Source organism: Crotalus tigris, unplaced genomic scaffold, assembly GCF_016545835.1.
Source record: "Crotalus tigris isolate CLP2741 ecotype Arizona unplaced genomic scaffold, ASM1654583v1 scf7180000017833.3397121, whole genome shotgun sequence".
NCBI lineage: Eukaryota > Metazoa > Chordata > Lepidosauria > Squamata > Viperidae > Crotalus > Crotalus tigris.
In genome coordinates this window covers 664,715-680,955 of record NW_024096661.1, presented here as the reverse complement: position 1 = coordinate 680,955, position 16,241 = coordinate 664,715, and positions in this window count along the sequence as shown.

Genomic DNA, 16,241 nt, shown 5'->3' with positions numbered 1-16,241 from the left:
AGGAGAGGTTTGTCCTTGAGGTTGACAAAAACCCAAAGTCACACATGGAAGAATATAATTGTATTGTAGCACTTGAAAAATCTATTAAATTCCAAATAGTCGTAATAAATATTTTTCATAGGGAAGAACACTCAAGTTGCTTTGGTTTCTTTAAACAGGGCTTCCTGAATAATAGCGGTTGCTGAAATTCCTTGATTATGACTTTATACTTTTTTCAATATACATTACTTATCTGTAGTTCTTTGGTTTCTTATGAGTTCGCCTAAATCAGAGGAGCCAATTCCTGGCTGAGGAATTCTGGGAGTTGAAGTCCACAAGTCATAAAAGGGCCAAGTTTGAAGACCGCTGGCCTAAATGGACCAGTCTTACTTACGGGGTTAAGCTTGATAACTAGCTATATGCTGGAAATCTTCTTGGAAATATGAAATATAATGTAGATAGAGATATATTATTCCTACCACAAAGGTGCTTTGGTCTGCAGCATGTCACCTTTTCATTTATTATTTCAATCTTGTCTGGCTGAGCAGAGTCTGACAGACTTAAGGGAAGGTACCACAGGTAAAAGCACAGTTGGCTTGCAATCAATCTATTTTTGGGGAAATGTTCAAGGCACTAAATAACTTTGATTGCCTGTTAGAGAGCATGTAGCTAATGCTGACAGCTCATGTGAGGAAATGTCAGTTTGCCAGCTGAGCAAGAGAACTCAGAAAATTAATGCCTGATTTAGAATAATCATAATCCAGACATTATGATTATCATGAATTTGTTTTAGCAGGTGCCAGACCTCTACTGAGATGCTTCAGTATCTGCAGATAGGAAAAAGAGAAACCAATGAGGGCTGGCAGCCTCCAGACCAGTTTCTCATTCAAGAGAGCCAAGCCACAGGTGATCGAAAAATGCAGCTTGTCAACAACTGACAGTGACCTTGTTGTGCCAAGACCCACAGAAACTCTAAGAGCCAATTATTCCAGACTGTCTTCCTGTCTGGGAATTCCCTCAAGAGAGTATCCAAGAGTAGACAAGCCAATTTACATTAAGCAAACTATTGGTGAGACCCTGGAGCTTTTTTCTGCCAGTAATTTCTCCTATCATGGATTATATAAACATAAGCATAGCTTCTATTTGCATTGTCATTGCCATACTGATAGATGAGGATAGAAGACAGGGTGTCTTCCTCAAGCAATAGCTGTCTGCAGTGGTGGGATTCAGCCAGTTCGCCCCACTTTGGCAGAACCGGCAACTAATTTTTTGTTGTCCAGGCTCAGAATGGACTTCCGGAAGCAGCATCCACACGGAGAACCAGTTGTTTACATATTTGAATCCCATCACTGGCTGTCTGGATGTTCAGAGAAAACACAATACTACAAACTGTTAAAACACTAACCTTCAGTTGGGTGGAACGGTGCATCATAGAGCGTGATATGTATGAATCAGCATACTTCATATGGGCTAACTTACAGAATGTGTCTAAAATCCAAGACCCACGACTCCTGTGGGATTGAAATTTGGCAAACCTGTGGCTGTGGCCACAAACCTGTAAGTTACATAGCAGAAGAGAAGATGGAAGGGGTACATCTCCACTCTCTTTCCTGCCTCTCTTTGGCCCCTGCACCCAATTGGCTAACAAGGCCTAACAGGTGAGCAGCCATTGGTTGCTTTGGAACCAAGGGTGAAATTTAATACCAGTAGTTGAGGGAAGAATGAGGGATGCCTGGCTGGCAAGAGCTGGCTAGGGAGCACAGGCGGTCAGTGGGTGAGCCCTTTTCCTCCCTGGAGGAAAGGTGAGGCTTGGGGACACACTGGAATGGGGGGGGGGCAGGGGCAGTTTTCTTTGTGGACTGCTGTTCTCTTTGTTCACCCACTCCCAGAAAAGTGGCAGGCAGTTCCCTGGGTCAGCCGAGGAGGAAGTAGCTTCCCCAAGGCTCTCCTGTGTGTTCTGAGAGGAAGGGAAGCATGGAAGCCTATATTATATACGAAAAGAAGAATGACCCAATGGGTCATGGGTTGTTTAGTTGTTAACTATTATTAACTGCTTAAAATTAAGACATGCGGAAAATAAAGTAAACAAGGTTCATCCAAGATACTGATTGCTCAGAAGAACAACTTGGTGCATTTTCTTCTTCCCTTTCATCTATATTTCATACATAAAAATCGGAGCAGTCTGGCAGCCAAATCTTGCTTCAGTGTGGGGGATAGAAATATATTTTCTGCTGAGGCTTAGGGGACTTCCGTACATATCTCAGTTCCCCCCAAACGTGTTGGTGTTTTTCACACTCTAGCACCTGCCACTGGAAACTGCTATCTCATTTTAAGCATTGGGCATAAAGCACGGTTGTCTGTGAAGGGAGTGTGTGTGTGCATGTGTGCGTGTGTGAAAAGTGAGTCTTGAATGTAAACCCTTACAACAGTTATCTCAACTTGGTATCTTCCAGCTGTGTTTTTCCATCAGCCCCCCCCCCAAATTACCATCAACACAGCCAGTAGCCTCGCCAATTGAAAATCCAGAATTTATGGTCCTAGAATCATAGAGCTGAAAGGGATCTTAAACAGTTCAAGATTAAATGTCATGGTTCTGACAGACAAATAAAGCAGAACTTTGAGGCTTGAAAATTCCTCAAAGAACATGTTTATTAGTTACAAAGTATTGGCATGGTCAAAAGTGAAACCAAGTCTGAATACACAAGTAACAATTGCCAAACTACAAAGTTAAATGTCCCACCCACAAAATCACGCAAGCAACTACATTCCCCAATATATTTATTTGGTGGGCTTTTTATGCTAACAGGAGCAGCAGATGACTTTGGTTCCAATGGGGCAGAAGATTATTTTGACTAATGAAGCACCTGGGCAACCCCCCTCCCTCCGTTCTATGTGGCAACCTAGAATGAGAAGAAAAAATGGCTGCAACTATGCTCATTGTAGAGTTGACAGTAACATTTCAAGTCCAATCCTTTGCTCAATGTCCAATCCAAACTAAAGTACTCCTGTTGATGGCCACATCTGTAGCCCTCACTACCGAAGCAGTCTAGCATAGCTTTGATCTCCAAATGAAGCCAAACCTAACTCTGGTTAATTGAGTGTTCTGACAGTTTTTTTTCTATTAAACCATGCTAACTTTCTTCAGCATTATATTTATTCAGGTACTGTTTTGAATCTCAATCTTTTTTTCTCAAGGTGAATCAAACCCAATTGCTTTTATTGATGTCAACAGGATTTAGTTTGTAGCCTCCAATTATCCTTGTCAATTTTTTATTAATGTTTTAATTTTTTCTGAATCTTTCTTGAAGTGTAGCAACCAGAATTATATATAGTATTTGTACTATGGGTGATGTCTAGCGAAGGCAGAATAATGTGGAATAATTATTTTCTAGGATTTAAAAACTACACTTCTGTTGATGCAGCCTAAAATTGCATTTGCTTGGTGGGGTTTTGTTGTTATTGTTTTTTGCAGTTACATCATTCTTCTGACACATTCTCAAGTTTGCTATGAATTATTGTCCCAAGATCTTTTTCAGAAATGCTATCATCAAGGGACATGTTGTGTATCCTAAATTTGATTTCTATTTCCCAAGTGAAGAATTTTGTTCTATTTCCCTCTATTTTATTTCATTCTGGAATTTTTTCCCTTCCTGCCTTATTTCTATAAAGTTGTTCTGGATTTTATTTCTGTCTTCTTTGGCTTTAGCTATCCTATCCAATTTTGTTACTTCTACATTCTCTTCACCTGTTCATTCAAATCATCAATCAAACTGTGAAAAGTGCAGGACCCAGGGCTGAACCTTGTAACAAGCTTGTAACAACCCAGTTTGATGAAAAACCATGAGGAGCACTCCTTTAGTACAATTTTAAAGCCACCTACTTAAATTGTCATACCATACAACCCACATTTCATGAAGCAGTGAGTACATATATGTTTTGATTTCTTGTAAAAATGAGTCACTAGGATTCTTCCCTTTGTCTCCTTGCTGGGCACAATTGCATTCCTTCTGCTTTTCTATGATTTAATATCCTGTCTCCTATTCTGCAGGGTCTCTTCTTTTCTGCAGGGATCGTCTATAAAAGGCAATCTGCCCCCAAACTATTTCTGAATTCCATTGGGGCAGATTGTCTTTTATATCTCATGATCTGTCATCATTCTTGTTTGCGAGGCTTGCTCCTGTATTTGATTTCCATATTTATGTTGTGTGGATTCTTCTCTCAGCTCCTATTATAGCATCTACTTTGTCTGACAATACTTATCCACCCTCTTTTATAAGATGAAGTTATACCCTGTATATACGAGGTTATTTTTGGACAGGAACACAAACACACCAGAAACATTTCAGATCATGAGATTTTTATCTGTTGATTTTGAACATTATTTCTTCAGGCATTGCCCATTGAGGATTTTTCCCCCCCTTCTTCTTGCTCCATTCTTGGGTCCCTGGTTAGCTGACTACAAGCTCAGTTGAGATTTGCTAAAGACTCCCTAAAAACTCCATTCAGACATTTAGGTTGATTATCTCATTCTTCAAACAGTTGAAAAATACTAGGATGGGGAAAACTTCTCTGATATTTATTTATTTATTTATTTATTTATGAGACTTATATACCGCTTTTAAGTGCAAGCACTCTCTAAGCGGTGTACCCCAGTAAGCAATGTATATATATATTTACATTGCCCCGAACAATCTGGGTCCTCATTTTACCTACCCCGGAAGGATGGAAGGCTGAGTCAACCTTGAGCCGGTGAGATTTGAACCTGCTGACCTGCTGAACATAGTCAGCTAAAGTGGCCTGCAGTACTGCACTCTAACTGCTGCACCACCTCGGCTCTTTTATAATTTCTCAGGTGTCAGAGCTCTCAGAAATGGTAGACATGCTGTTGATAATTATATTAACACCTTATCCATACTTCCAGGAAGTAGGAGGTATAGGATTGGGAGGTGATGTGTTTTGAAAGATGGCAAAACCAGAATGAATGACAAGACAGTTCTGCTTTTGTGTAAGGGTTTTGCACTGGTGTGATTAAGAGAAGCCTGATATCACTTGACAATCAGGTTCCATCTGGAGACAGACTTTAGTATGCTATTCCGGAGTGCACTAATTCTATGATTAACAGTAGCATGAAAAAAAAATGATGCGGGGGGGGGTGCAACATGAAATAGAAAGGAGTATTCCTACTTTAATTTACAACCACTGCTTTCCTCTCTATACATTATTTCCTCTAAAGCAGCCACTCTCATTTATCTTGAAGATCAGGTTCAGCATTTGGTCTGTGAGTTGGGTTGGGCATGTCTGGTGCAGCAAACAGTTTTACTTCACTGCATGGCTTGCTTTATTCCAATGTCGCCATATAGCAGGGGCGGGCAGTTATGACCCCTTTACAGCTTGTAGACTTCAACTCCCAGAATTCCTGAGCTAGCAATGGCTGGCTCAGGAATTCTGGGAGTTGGTCCACAGATCACCAAGGGGCCATAGTTGCCCATCCCTGCCATATAGCCCTGTTAGGCTTATCAGCATTCATATACACCTAGGTTTAGCAACTTTTAGATCTTGGGAAAAAAAGCTGCTTGGGAAGAGTTGTGAAATACAGTGGGAAAGCTTCTTTCCACTTAATCTTGCAACCACTCCCCATCCTCTTATCACCCTTCTGCGCCCTGAAAGCTTCAGGATTTCCTATCAGATTTGGCAGGGATGGCAGAAGTGGGAGATATGGTTCTTTGGTATTGGGGGAGAGCCTTGTTTGAAAGAATTAGTCTTTTCTCCTTTCCAAAGGTAAATGGATCCGGAAAAATTTCCCAGGTATCAAAGGGGGGGAGATGTCCCAAGGCTATCAAAACTGGGAGCTGGGCCACTGACTCATTGCTCATTTCATGGATGGCAAGACTTGCACTGAGAGAAGAGGAAAAGTAGCCATTCAGTATTGGAACAACTAAAGACTAATATAAGCTGCCCGAAAGCTGAACTGGCTATGAGACAAGGGTGAATATCCTTTGAATGTGTGCTTATGAGGATAAGCTTAAGATGTCAGGTTTCAAAAGATAGTTAACCTTGGATACTGTAATCTGCATTTATATGGCTTAGCATGTTGTGCAAAGCAACATAGTTGGTTACTTTATGGTTCTACTCTACAAACCCTGAAATTTAGCAATCAAACATGTAATGTAACCCACCCCTTCCTTTCTAATGTCACAATGGTACTATAATTCAAATAACTTTAAAACGTCAACATTTTCATAGTCTGAATGACAAATTCTCTTTGGCTTGTTTGCTCTAAGAGTTGTGATCTTAATACATCTAGAGCAAGGGTCCCCAACCCCCGGACCATGGACCGGTACTGGGCCACGGCATGCCAGCAACTGGTCTGCTCAAACAAGCAAAGCCCCATCTGTGGGATGCAGGCAGCAAACGAAACCATGCCCCCTCCAGTCTGTGGAAAATCTTTTCTCCATGGAACCGGTCCCTGGTGCCCAAAAGGTTGGGGACCTCTGACATAGAGAACATCAGTTTAGGAGGATGAATCATTTCTATGTACATTTTCTATTAGTAGTCAGGGTGGATACCAAGCTAGCATTCTTAAGTGGAAGAAAGTATCATATAGATTAGGCTTTATTAAATGAAACAAATTTGGTTTTAGTTTAGCATGTTGTTAAGTGAATCTGGCTTCCCCATTGATTTTGCTTATCAGAAGGTCATAAAATATGACCATGTGCCTCTAGGACATGGCAACCATCATAAATACATGCGAGTTGTCAAGCGTCTACTTTTTGATCATATGAGCACAGAGATGCAGCAATGGTTGTAAATGTGAAAAGTGGTCATAAGTCACTTTTTTCAGTGCCATTGTAACTTTGAAACAATCACTACCTGTACTGTGTGGTATTGAAAGATGCTATTGCAGTTTCAGTCATTCAGCAATTGTATTTCACCTTTGCCTTTGATTTTTCCATCTCATGTATTCATATATATATTTAATGAGGGTGTTTTATTATTATTATTCTGTTTGTTTACATATTTTGAGCTCCCTATCCCCTGAAAAAAGCTGATACCTCCCTCATGTTTCCCTATTTTAGCTGCATAGCCATTATTAGAATCACTATGAGCATCTGCTATTTATGCATTTTCAGTGTTTAACTTATTAAAACAAATTTAAAAGGAAAGAAAGAAGAGGAAGATTGGTGATTGCAGAACTCATGTCCATGTCCAAAATTGTTGCCTCTGTGCAAGTATTTCAGGCATTAAAGCATTTATAGAATAACTATAGATAACTATGGATGGGTTTTGCCTAACGTGTAACAAATGGGAGTCATGAGAAAATGATTCAGCCACAGAGAGGAACACAGTTATTAAGAAAATTACTCCCACTCTGAAGGAAACGTGCTGCCATGCCATCTAGTTCACACACTTGCTTTCACAATATGTTTAACACATAAGTTAAAATTGTATATGGAGGGGGACTCTGCTTTTGAGGTAATCTGAGAAATGAGCTAAAATTTGCTTATTGGCTGTATAAACCAGGGGTCCCCAACCCCTGGTCTGTGGACCAGTACCAGGACGCAGCATGCCAGCAACTGGTCCACAGAAATAAGAAAAGCCCCATCCGTGAGATGCAGGCAGCACACAAAACCACGCCCCCTCCAGTCCGCGGAACTGGTCCCTGGTGCCCAAAAGGTTGGGGACCTCTGTTATAAACTATTGCTAGATCAACACTTCAGCAGTCAAGTATATATTCTAATTCATGGCTTTAAGAAAATGAAAAGAGTGATCTCAACACATTCTAGTTTCGAAACAAATGATCATATAAGGCAGCGGTTCTCAACCTGTGGGTCGCGACCCTATTTGGGGTCGAACGACCATTTCACGGGGGTCGCCAAACAACGCAGTCTGCCATTTTTTCCCCCTTTTCCTTAGCTGTGCTACGCCCTTTTATTCTATTGGCTTTTGAAAGCCAATAGAATAGATTCTCTTGAATAGAGTCTAATTCTATTGGCTTTCAAAAGCCAATAGGAGTTGTCCAGGCTGTCTCTGCCCTGCTGAGCCCGCCAAAAGTCCCATTCTGCAAACGGTGCTGCAAGTTGTCTGCAGCGAAGGCGAGCTGTCTGGAAGCTTCCACCCCTCCCTGCTGAGCAACTACTAAAAATGTAAGTAAAAGAGGGCCAGGGGTGGGAGGTGGGAGGCCAGCGGGCTCAGGGAGGGTCGCTGGCACGCGTGGGGCCTGGTGTGTGCCTTACCTCCCTTGGGCTGGGCCAGCTGGTGGCCCAGCCGGTGGTCGCCCTGCGCCGTCGCTGCCCCTTGCCAGCTACGCCTCGGCCAGCGCAGGGGGCGGCACCATGCATGTGCGGCACTCTTGGGCAGGAAAAGTCCTCGACTTACAACCAGTTGGGTAGTCCTCAATTTACAACCGGTTGGGTAGTCCTCGACGTACAACCGGTTGGGGGTCACGGCATTAAAAAGGTTGAGAACCACTGATATAAAGAAACTATCCATCAGCTGGGAATGAAAGTGGAATACAAAATAAAATCTTATTTAGGGATATTTTATTCTATTTATTTCAGGCTATCTAGAATCACAAAAAGATGGCATGCAAATAATTATAAATAAATAATGACATAATATAATAAATAAAGTATCATTGACTATTAGTATTTTGCAGGTTGATGAGATTTAATATTTTTCTATTTAAATTACAGGAATTCAATTCTAAATTTATATTATAAAAACCTTTTTTCTGGCAATAGATAGCGGCCTGTATATGGAATCATGTATAGCATCTGCTTTACTTAGGGGCAAAAATAAATCTTATTTTTTTTATAAATTTAGAATAGGAATCTCTATCAATTTAAAGCTTCTTCCTGCAATACTATTTAATAACTGTGAGGAAAGTTACACTGATTACTGAATTCAGAATAAGCATTTAGGTTTGCTGTGTCCCATTAATTATTATCTCCACTTCCCCTAGAGTTAATTGGTATTTGAAACATTTATATTGTAAGCTACCTTGGTTAGATTTGAATCATGAAAGGCAGTTTATAAATAGTATGGATAGATAGGCAGGTAGACAGATGGATGAAGTTTATAAATAGTATGGATAGATCATTAGATAGACAGGTAGACAGACAGATGATAAGAGGCATTAATTCTCAGGGAAAGTTGAGCTCCTGTGTGATTTTAGTTTGGATGACAAGGAAAACTCACTAGTTCAGGTTATGATGTGTAAAACTTCACTATATAGAGGCAGATTGGAGTTTTAAGCAGAGATTCATTTTATCCTGCTATCTGAACTCCATTTAAGTTAGGCCAAAGAATTCATTTAAGGTACTTTTTATTTAAAAAAAAAGTTAAAAGAGAAAAGAAAATTTAACCATCCTAGATAGCAGAAGAAAATCAATTTGATGCAGTAGTTAAACCAAAGGTCTCCAACCTTTCCAGGCTTGAGGACTGGAGGGAAGGAGAGCAGTTTCAAAATTGGTGTGCATGTGCACGCACGCACAGGGCCACGCACACTGGAGCGGCATTAGCAGCCCTGTTCGTGCATGTGGCATGCGCTGGTGCCGTGCGCATGCACGAACGGCTACACACCCCCAACGGCAGTTAGCAGCCCATTTGTGCACGTGCAAACAGGTTGCACAAACCGCTCGGGCTAGCAGCGCATGTGCAAATGGGCTGCAGACACTCGCCCTGCGCTAGCATCCCCATTCACCCCTGCATGCATGTGCAAACGGGGTCATGGGTGCTAGCGCGAGTGGGGGGAAATATGGACCCATGTATGTGCGCACTGGCCAGCTGTTTCCATGGTCTGCTGCCAAAAGCCCGCAGCCTGGGACCATAGGTTGGGGACCCCTGGGTTAAACACACTAGATTAAAAATGGGGAGACCATGAGTTCTAGATCTACCTTAGGCATGAAGTCAGTTGGGAAACTCTGAGCCAATCACCCCCCTCTCTCTCTCTCCCTCCCTCCCTCCCTCCCTCCCTCCCCCCCCCCTCTCTCTCTCTCTCTCTTTTTCTCTCTCAGCCCTAGAAGGGAGGGAAGGGCAAATCATTTCTGAATATTTCCAAAAAACCCGCATGGACTTGTCCAAGTAGTCATCTGGAATCAAAATTGACTTGAGACACCGAACCCATGCAAACATTTAGTAAAATAAAATAGCATATTTTTTTTAAAAAAAGAGGAAGACGCATTGTACATACTACCTTGAATTCCTAAATGAAAGTTGGGTTATAAATACATACATGAATATGTGAACAAATGTATGGTATCAGAGTGAAGGAAAATGTGGCTGTTGGTTCCAATACAAAAAACTAAGGAGCTGTCAGGATCAAAGACTTTTCATATTGATGATAGATGGATGGAGATGTGTGTATACACACACATGAATACATATATATGTATGTGTGTATGTCATAGAGAAAATCTATGTGATTGCTAAGAGTCAACTACTTGATGGAACATATTCTCTCTCTCTCTCTCTCTCTCTCTCTCTGTGTGTGTGTGTGTGTGTGTGTGCGCATCTGGGAATATTATTTGTCACAGTGTCTTGAGAAGAACAGAATCTGGGCACCATGACAACTTAGTTGCTTTGTGGCCTGGGAAGACCATAATTATGAAAATGACAAGAAGGTTGTTAAAATATGGAACAATGTTGTGATTCTGTATCCGTTTTAGTAATCTTAAAGTGCATGATTGCTTTATCTGTGGTGTGTGTGGGGAGAAAGCTGATATCTTGGATTCTCAAACCATCTATTGTATTTAATCAAATTAGGCAATGTTAAGCCATTCCCAAGTAAAGTTTCAATATATTTTGTCTCATTTTCCTGTTGAGAGATTAGTTTGTTATTTTTTTACATTAGCCAGATGAACAATACTCTGGATCTGAACAATTTAAACTTTATCTTACAAAATGAATATGGGATTTTCTTCAAATATTTAAAGCCTTTATAATAGTAAGCAAATTGGCATTCTACATGATGTACTTATTTATGAATTTTTTCTCCTTTGGGTTTTAAATATATTATGTATGCCAGTTACAGAACGTTATTGAAGTCAGTCATGAATTATACAGTATATATATAGCTTGGCATTGTTCCAATATGATTAAATTTGGCACATGGGTCACATTAACTGGTACTTGCATATCTCCTTGTAACTAGTTTATAAAATATTAAACATCCTCTAATAAGAAAATGACTTTAAGCAAAGAAAATACAATGAAAATGTATGTAGAAAGCTATCATATGTGTAATAACAACTCGTTCTGGCCTTTAAGGAAACCCTTCCTAAATTTGTGAGATAAGGGATATAGGATCCATCCAATGCACCTGCCAATTCAAAAAAATGTGAGAGTAGTCATTGCTAACAAGATTCCTTTTAAAATATAAAGACTAAAGGGGTTAGGATTATCTGAGAACTGGTAGAAGGTGTATGGGTCCACCTATAATCCTTCTTCAGTTGAATTCAGGACATCAGAATAGCAGAACATATTTATATTTCAATTGGAGGCAACCAAAAGTTTTTGATGGTCAAAAATGAAAAAGTTTTGATGGTAATGGTTCTGTTTATAGCAGCAAAATGGAGTTACTATATATTTGATTATGTACTCCAAAGTACCAAATAGTTGAAGCTATGAGATTGAATTAGGAAGTTTCACTGATGACCTTGAAAAAAATTGAACTACCCTATCCATCAGAACCCAGTTTTCTGACTCCCCCTCTACATTAAAAAATGAGAGAGAGAGAGAGAGAGAGAGAGAGAGAGAGAGAGAGAGAGAGAGAGAGAGAGAGAGAGAGAGAGAGAGAGAGAGATTATTGTGTTTAGGATTGCAGACAAATGATGTTCTGAAAAACAAATTGGGTGCTTTTTAAAAATTATTAGCAGACAGCGAGAGAGCTTCTTATCTGAACCACAGATAAGGAAAGACTCAACCCTTCAAAGACTACTAATACCCACCCCTAGAAACAGCTCTTATACAGTAGTTATTCAGAAAATGGTGCCAGAAGCAAACAAGATATAGGATTTATAAAGGTCAGAGCCTTAATCCTAAAATTCCAATTTTTAAAATTTTTATTTTATTAGATTTTTACCCTGTGTTACTTTATAATAAAGTAACTCCAGGTGGTGAACAGGATACTCCTTCCTCCTCCTATTTTCCTTACAACAGGGGGGGTGTCTTCAAACTTGGCCCTTTTATGACTTGTGGGCTTCAACTCCCCGAATTCCTCAGCCAGCAGCCTGGCTGAGGAATTCTGGGAGTTGAAATCCACAAGTCATAAAAGGGCCAGGTTTGAAGACCCCTGCCTTACAACAACAACCTTGTGATGTGGGTGAGGCTGAGAGAAAGTGAGTGAGTTATTCTACTATTGATAGCTCTTCATGCCTAAGGCAGGACTAGAACTCCTGGTTTCTAGGCCAGCACCTTAACCACTAAACCAACTGTCTCTCAGTGTTCCCATTCCCATTCCTGAGTAACTGAATAAGAAAAAAGGACTATACTTTGATATCACCCCCAAAAGAGGATGAATCTCCTAGATGACCTCTGCAAAAAATAGCTTTTCTTTGTTCATTATATTATCTGTTCAAATGAAATCCATAGAAAATGAATTATTTTATTGCAACATTAACACAAAGAGACCTCAATTTATTTCTTATATAACTTGCCAAGGAGAAATAATTCCAATTGGATGGAGTTCAAATTGGATGAAGTATTAAAATGTTAGTAGCAATCTTCCATACATGCCATTTCTCTAAGACACATATATGACTTCTGCTTACTAATAGATGAATTAAATTCTTCGGTATTGCTTTAGTCCAGTTAGGTTTCATTTGCCAAGATATATTGGATAGTAATTTCCATCATACTCAGCGTTCTTTGCACGTACTGATCGGGGATGAAATTGTTTATTATCTTACTAATCTGAAAACATTCTTCTTTACTTCCTCTCTTACGCTTTGGGTGTCGAGGGAACATTAAATACATGAAAATTGTCTCATTGGCAGGTTGCATTTTGAATGTGGTGTGTATATGTGGATATACAAATAGTCCTCAACTTTCAACAATTCATTTAATGACCATTCAAACTTACAACAGCACTAAAAAGTGATTTATGACTATTTTTTACACTTATGACCGTTGCGGCATCCTCATGGCCATGGGATCAAAATCTGGACCTTTGGCAACTGGCTCACATTTATTATGGTTGCAGTGTCATAAATAAATTAACACATGTCTCACTTAGCAACAAAAATTGGGGGCTCCATTGTAGTTGTAAGTCACGGACTACTTGTATAGTATTCCTATGTACAATTGAATAACTTAGAGAAGATTCATTCCCCACCTTTTTCCAGAAAGCATAGCATACTCACCTCCCATTTTTAGTTCATGCCAACAGTGCTGGTCTGGGTTTTCCTTATTCGTGTCAGAACACCTGAAAATTATAAACATATAACAAGTAACATTCAACACTGACCAAATCAAATAGGCATAGACTAGATCATAGAAATTTAGCACCTGTAAAAAGTATGTAGAATAAATAGGATTAAAACTACCGTATTTTCTGCTTGGATGCCACCTATTATCATATTTGGTGGTCGTGCAGAGAGATAAAAGCATTTTGGATTAAGATATGGTGGAATATTCAGAGAATTTTCAGAAGGAGGGTAAAATTTACTCCGCAGTTATTTTTGTTGGGTATAGTTACTGATTGTGATACAAAGGAGGTTATATTGATGTTAAATTTGATTACAGCCGCAAGGCTGTTAGTAGGACAATATTGGAAGAAGGAATCCTTGCCTACACTGCAGGAATGGTTTTTCAAAGTGTCCTATCTGGCGGAAATGGCAAAGATTTCGGCTTTTTTAAAGAAACAAACGCAAGAGAAATTTCTTGCTGTTTGGGATAAATGGATAGAATTTATACAATTTAAATTGGATATAAAAAAATATCATATTGCTTTTTCATAATTCTTATTTCTATATACATATATATATATATTAGTCTTAATTTTTTTTTCTTTTTTATATATAATTTTTTTAAATTCCTTTTTAATTAAGCCTATATTCTGCTCTGGGAAGCTCAGGGGGGGGAAGGGGGGGTGTTTTGGGGGGGATGGGGAAGGGGATGTTATGTTTAGTTTTTTGTATATGTTGTTTTTTGTTTTTGAATTGTTGTATTTTTTTCTGTTTTTTTGTAAAAATTTATAAAAATTTTCAATTAAAAAAAAAAAAAACTACCGTATTTTCCAGTGTATAAGGCGACCCGGCGTATAAGATGACCCCTGACTTCGGCGCCGAGTCGCATGGCTAGAAAGTCGTGTTATACGCCAGAAACTACCGTTATTTCCGGCATATAAGACAACTCGGCATAAAAGATGACCCCCGACTTCGGTGCCGATTTCAGCGCTTTCAAAAGTCGTCTCATACGTCGGAAAGTACGGTAAATGACATTCACCCAAAATCAGGCAATCTAGACAGCATTTTCTCTCGCCATCATGAGGTCTTTCTCGGTACATGTTGAAGGACATCATATGTGCCATAGCATATGTGAGATGGATTGTTTTTCTTCACCTCCACCTGATCTGAGCTGAAAGAGATCAACTCACTAAACTGTCCTGACTGAAGCTATTCCTGAACCTGGGCCTGCTGAGTATCTTGTCTAGTAATTTAATTACAATGCCACGCTGGTTCTCTGTATTATAATTATCCATAATAAATGCTAGCAACTTCATTTTGTTTCCTGAGAAGGAATTATCCTGTTTGATATAAATTAAATAGTATATGGATGGCTGAGCCCCATTGGCAAGCATACATAGAGCAAGGGTTATTTCGCTTCAAAATGGCAGGTGCAACAGGACAGTTATTGCCTGCCTCTTTTTACTTCAAAATGATTACTTCACTGGTCAGAGGATTGGACTAGCAGACATCCAAGATCCTTTCAACTCTATGGTTCTATGACTATGACATCATTTAATACATTTATCCCATCTCTGCCTTCTTTTCTCTCTGAATATACAGTATAATTATCTTCGCTAACATTGTTCCTAGCAATCGGAAAGCTTGCAATCCTTTTCTAAACAAGATGTAGGATAAATTAGCATCCACAATAGAGATTTGTTTACCTACTTGCAAGGCAAGTGTCTTTATCAGGTAAGGAAAATTTTCTCTTGTTAACTTTTATGTATTGGGGATTCACATGAAGGCACATTGTGAACAACAAGCTTCTTTATTGATCTTCTCCTTACAACCAGCAAACAGCAAAAGGCATGCAGGCCTTTTATAGCTTCCTGAACCTGGACAGCAACAACCAATAGGAATCTGGCTATTTTGCACCTTGCGCATGCGCCCAAGGCTGGCGCCAGCTAGTCTGATCCCGGGCAGCTTTTGGTTTGCCCGGGACCATTTGCAACATTTCTGAGCCTGATGAACACTTCAGCAGGCTCAGGACACAACATTAACCATCAGTGCTTTTTTTCTAAAAAAAAAAAAAGGGGGGGGGGGCGGAACTCACACACGTCATACAACCCGGCTTGCCTACCCTACAAGGTTCCATCCAAAAAAGGTGCCGGAACTCCGTTCTGGGCATTCTATGAGAAAAAAAGCCCTGTTAACCATTATCTGAAATATGATGAAGATTGAATAGCATTCTCCATTTTATTTTTTACTGATTTAATTCCTGTTGCTTCCCATCTTTCTCTGTCCCATTTGCTTTAAGAGCTTACTATGCGCTTTAGGAAATGAGATGATACCGGGTCATTAATCATAGATTAAATTCCTCTCTGTTTTCCTCCAGCACTCTGTTCTTCTTTATCTGTTCTTGAGTTCTAAGGAAATAAAACTATCTACCATCTTAATTTCTTCCTACTCAACTCTAGGTTCACCAATCTTGCCAACTGAATTATCATTGTTATTTTAATGTTTAACAGTAAGACAAATATTTCACTTGTCATGTTGATTTTCATAACAAGTTATTCTTGGTTTACTTTACTTTCAGCTAACAATATGGTGTCATTGCCTCTCCCCCCCCCGGGTTTTGATCCCAGATGTCACTATTTACTCTCCTGCCGTTCTTATAATATACTCACTTTGCATTTTAAGCAGATACAAAGATAGTATCTCATATTTCAAATGTGAAGTTATATTTCCTTCCTTATTGTACACCAGTTTTTCTCCATCTTCAGTTCTTTCAGTTGTTTTTTATTCATTGCAAAGATTCCTCAAAATAATAATCAGTTTATAATCAGTGATTTTATCACTCTGGACTGATTTATT